Genomic DNA, 5,830 nt, shown 5'->3' on the forward strand with positions numbered 1-5,830 from the left:
AATTTGTACCATTAAATAGCACACAAAACGTTCATGTCTGATATATGTGACATTTCAACCATTCAGACTGTAAAATGACTAACATCATTTAACGTCATTACCTTTTTTGTCATATGGTCATTAATGTATATTTTACTTGGTAATTATTCAATCTATTACTAAATACAAAATGACGGTTTGCACTGACAGTTATTTGACATTTAAATACCTGAATACTATGCCACATTACTGCATGTAAACTCTGTGTGCATGCAGTCAACGCTGACTGATAGTTAAAGGATTTTTTCTGATAATCAAGATAACAGAGAAAGAGGAAGGAAGACCCAGTGTGCTATTGTAGGTCATGCTCCTTCTCACACAATGTGTTCAGATAGTGTGAGAGAAAGTGCTGCAGACTCAGATGTGTGTTTTTATAAAGAATGTTGGTGAATATCTGAATGGCAAACAGAGCACCAATGGAGTCAGAATGAGTAAAAAAAAAAATCACCCCTGATGGACTGTCCAACCTGAAGCAAGAGACACAAATTGGTGCATAGAAATTCACCATAATGCAGAAAATGAAGTGTTTAACAATCAAAAATCTCATGGGGAGGCCCCCAAGACCCACTGCTTGCTTTGTGCCCTCAGGCATGGGGCCACGGGCATAGTGTCCCTTATTCCTCCACGCTGAAGGTGGCAACCCCAGTGGCACAGCATTGCTTTTCTCTTGGTGTACATGGGTGAGAGAAAAGCGGTGTCTGTGATAAAGATGGGCAGATAGGAATGAAAAAATGTCAAACTAACAACAAGATGACACCATTTTTGTATCCTGAAAGCCTGAAATGCTGGTTCACATAACGTACTCATTGATATACTCTTGATTAAACAGTTGCTATTGTTCATACTTCCCTGCTAGTAGTGCTTTGCAATTTCCGTCCGTTGGTTGGGTCACCACTTTGGTCCATACTGAAAAATCTCAACAAATATTGGATGGATTGCCATGAAACTGTGTTCAGACATCCATGGTGCCCAGAGGATCAACTGTAATAACTATTTTTATTTTAATCAAAATGTTTTGTTTTGGTCCAATACTTTGGTTTATGACCAATACCTGCAAAACTAAAGACATTCCCATCAGTCTCAGCAGCACTACGACAGTGATCAGTGTTATTTAGCAAATGTTCAGTAAAGTGAGCCAAAGTTGTGCTGTTGGATGATACTGACCAGGAAGACATTTTTAATCTTCGTCCCAACAGCATATTTAACATACAAGGACTACCAACCAAAGAATAAACTGCTGTAAGAAACAACCATCACAGAAAAATATTAACTTATTTCTTTAATTATTACTGGTAGTTATATAGGTAATGTCATCTGAAAAATTACATTAAAGTTAAATTAAAATTTAAACTGCATAGGCTGAGTCAAACAATTCGAATACATTTGTATTTTTAAAAAGCACAAATTAAAACAGAAACATAAAACAATAACATGAAGTCATTAAAAACACACTCACAGACAAAGTCATGAAAAACTGGAATGATAGGATAAAGCACCTGTGAAATAGTCTGTGGGTACCACAGTCAATAGTAGGTTCTATAACATTAACTAAAGACACTAAACTTCTGCACTTTAAATGTGTTCTTTGTGAGGCAAAGGGATTTCAATCAATTCTAAACTTTTTGGTTTTTGAGTTTTTCCTGTAGTTGGTTTAGAAAACGTCATAAAACACCACCACAACTTTCCATTGTCATGGTTTAAAAGAGATTTGAAAGCATGAAGCAGGCAAAATGAAACTGACCTTACCCGCTGAGGCACAGCCCACATAAAATGTAATAGGTTTTCACATGAAAGTACAATAACATGAAAGCCATTGGTGGTACTCTGTTCTATATCTGCCCAGTACTGACAAAAACAGTAAAATGCTAAGCTATTGATCAGGCTATTGTCAGTGTGGATGTTTAAGCTTTGATGTTTCTTTTTTGTGAAACATATAATTGCTCTTTTCTGTACACCACCATCTTACAGTTTACACACCATTATCACTGGTGTCTGTGACCCATTGCTTCACGAGGGGGACACCTAGCTAAGACCATCAGCCCCCACAGGGTTGGCTAAACTCAAGGCCTGGTAGAATTCAAACATGCCTTTACAGTCAGCATGGCTTGCAAGCTCTTGGGACTTTTGGTGGCCAGAAACAAGTCAAACAATGACTGACTTTTTAACGTATTACACTTACTTGCTCACACACTTAAATTAATTGATAGATATTTACTGAAAATGTAATTTAATTTCTCCATACTGTAATTCTACTATAACATCTCTGAGGGAACCTGTTCCGTTGCTTTCCCTGATGTTTCTTTTAAATGGGCTTGAGACAAATTAGAGATTTTAATCCAATTTACATAAAAATATAAGCCTGAGTGGCTCACCTGGGAGAGCTGGCATGTGCCAGGTCTGGGTCCATGCTGCAGCGACCTAGGGTTCAGGTCCAACCTGGGGCCCATTGCTGCATGTCATCCCCTCTCTCTGCAAAACACATTTAAAATAGAGTGTGAAAAAACAGAAAGTAATTTATTGATTTATTATGACCACATTTTAGACAAAATTTAAGTCCAATGAAAAAAGTATTGTATTTGGAAATAAAACAATTTATTGATTTCTAATGCCACCTTTAGATATTTCTTTTTTATCTGCCACAATGATGTAATGAGTTCAAATATCTTCTTTTGGGGGCTTTTACAAGCAAATATACATATATGTGGTTCCTTGCAATTAAATGTATTGCTCTCTCTAGATCTGCCCCTGACACAAATGCAATATGCCAAAATGTGTCTGGTAAACCACAACAGTACACAAGGACTTATATGTTTGTATGTTGGTATCTCTTTTACAAAGAGCACAATGTTCATGTTGTTGACCCAAGATACTGTTACACAATACACCCCTATGACATCACGAGTAAATTATTGGTAATCAAATCCTAAAGAAAAAAAGAAACAGAAATACGACAGACCCCAGTTACATAATGGGAACTTGAACAGCACCATTCCTCCTTCTTCATCCACTGGATGTCCTCAGTTAGCTTTGTTTAGTTTTTGGTTTTTACTTGAGGGATGAAATCCTATCCTTTCCCCCCTCCCCCTGTTCCATACTGTATGTAAAGCAGCCCAAGGCAGTTGATATAGTTAATTGCAACTGTTTTCTTCACATCTCCCACCCACTCTGTTTGCTTGCATTCTTGTTCTGCTGTTTGCCGTACAGCTTGCTCAAACCTGTAAAAATCTGTGCTGATGGGCAATCTTCTCTTACTTTGGCTCCATGCCTCTTTATTGCCACACCATAATGCTAACCTACCCTTTTATCACACATAAATACCTTGTACATAATGATTATCTTTTGGGTTTGGTTGTTCCTCCGTATGCACTGTGAATCTGTGTGGCCTCCCTGAGCCTGCTGGTCGCACAAGTTAACCATATAGAATTCTAGAGCTGACATTACGCAATTGAAATCATTCAATCAAATTGATATTTCACTCGAGACTCATTTTAGACACATTTGAATGCCAGATGTGAACTGCGGTTAAACTCAGCTGGCTCCAGGCACAGTGTGGATCCATCTGGACACAAGATAACACGTCTGAACAAGGTCTGAGTGGTGTGAGGAAAGGATCCACCACATTTTGCAATCAAAATTGGAAATGTTATGGTCCTAATTCCCACAATTTTTGACTTCTTCTCAGAAACAAACTAGTTGTCATGCCTACACCTGTAGTGTCTCCCTACATCTTTCTCTCTTCTCTCTGTGTGTCCTCTGCTCCCTTTTTAGGTCTGTTGCTACAACACCTGTCCTCTAGATGTCCTCTGTGAGTTGACTGTCTACACACCAACTGACCTCTCTTGTGAGCCAGGACTTGCCTGTGCAGCTGTTCCCTATTTGCTTGCTGGCAGTGATGATAGATATAGACAAATGTACAAAATCAAAACCAACCGATACATGATCTCCACCTCACAGGAGGCTGCAGAACTCAAAAACAGGCATGTCATAACATTGTGCAATCTTGCATTATGTGTGTATTAAAATGGCAGAATGTGGTGAAATAGTGTAGGACTTTCTCTTTGTGGAAGAGCACAGATGTATGTGATAGATGTAACTGTAATTAATGATGGCTCTATTCATTTAGGTGTCCTAGTGCATTATGCCAGTAATGTTTTACTTATACTTAGATAATCACAATGCTGCTATGGGTTAGAACGATTACACATTGAGCAACCCCATGAAAAATAGTGCCTCATCTGATGTTTCTAAATTTATATAGACTATTTAAGATTGTTTGTTTTGTCTGTAACAAAAACAATTTGTTTGTTCCTCACAGAAAAAGATCCTACATCCTTCTACCTTTAGACACAGAAACCTGTAAGACACAATCTACTAGTTTCACTGTTTTTTGTGGTGTATTCCTGATTCTATTATTATATTAATGTTCCTCATCTTTCCAGTTGCCACTAAAGAGTTTCTTCCGGGTCATTCCTTTATGTTCCCAGGGTCCTGCATTCCGCAGATGTATATGGGAACAACTCACAAAGGGTCCTATGTTCCTCAGTTCTAGGGTTAAAGCTGCAGTAGGTATTTTAAAAAAAACCAACAACATTTTGTAATATTGGCAAAAGTTTCACTCTATATTGACAGTAGTACATGAGACAGATAATCTGTGTGTTTCTCTGGCTCCTCCTAGTGCTCCTAATGGTGTTTGCAAGAATCCACCGGGCCTGAATAACAACAACCAATCAGATGCGAGAAAGATAGTTGAGTCTCATTCCCAGGGTGTCAAATACAGATGCTTCAGGACCCTGGGAATGAGACTCAACCATAAACTACCTTTACATCTCTCTCAGCTCTGATTGGTTAGTTTCTTTCCAGCCTGTTGAATTTTTGCAAATGTCATTAGGAGCGCTACAACGAGCCAGTTGTATGTCCCTTTTTTGTTCAGGGAACAGTTCCCAAATATATTTAAGCCCAAATAAAATTAAACAATATCGAAATGTATTAACTAATTGACTAAGTACCCTAGTACCCACTAGGGTTAGGGAACTTAGGACTGTGGGACCATAGATATGCTTCTGTTTCGTCCAGACACAGTCACCCTACCCATCTGCTGCTCATCAGCAATCAGTACACGGTATGTGCCCAGCCTTTCCTGTATGCCTGTTACCTGTTTCTGATCCAACATGGCTGCCTGTTGTTGACTGAAGCCTGTAAAACCAATTTAACCGCATTTCAACCCTACCTGTGTGTGTTGGTATCTACTTTGGGTTCCCAGGTACCCACAGCATTTAAAAGGCCTGTGCATCGTATATTTTATATACGTGGGAATGTGCAGTGTGTTTGATTGACATATTCCTCACTCTCCTGCATTCTTTGTTGCACCAGGGACAAATTACACATTTATCATTCTTATTGGTGCATGTCCACTGACCTCACGTAATGCCCAGTATAGCTCTGCCCATCGTCAACCTGAACAGAGGTCTAATCAGCAAACATGAGTGAAAACACCTGTCCAGATCCAGATATCATTTCTGAATAGAGCAGTGGAAATAAAATAGAAAACTGCACGCCATAACAGTAAAAACATTTTTTAATGACAGACATGTTGACATGTCAAAGCACTGGTGTAATTAATAACTTTGATGGTGGCCATTTCCTTGGTATTGTGAACCCAGAAATGGTTTTACTGGAACTTAGCCATTGTCATTAATTACAGCTGTGCTTTTCCTGCTACGCCAAGTTGCTGTGAAAATGTATATAGGGGTCAGAATCTATAACAGTGGTAAAATATTTATTTTATTGTTAT

This window comes from Morone saxatilis, unplaced genomic scaffold (genome assembly GCF_004916995.1).
Source record: "Morone saxatilis isolate NCDOM2014 unplaced genomic scaffold, NCSU_SB_2.0 Contig3, whole genome shotgun sequence".
Lineage (NCBI taxonomy): Eukaryota > Metazoa > Chordata > Actinopteri > Moronidae > Morone > Morone saxatilis.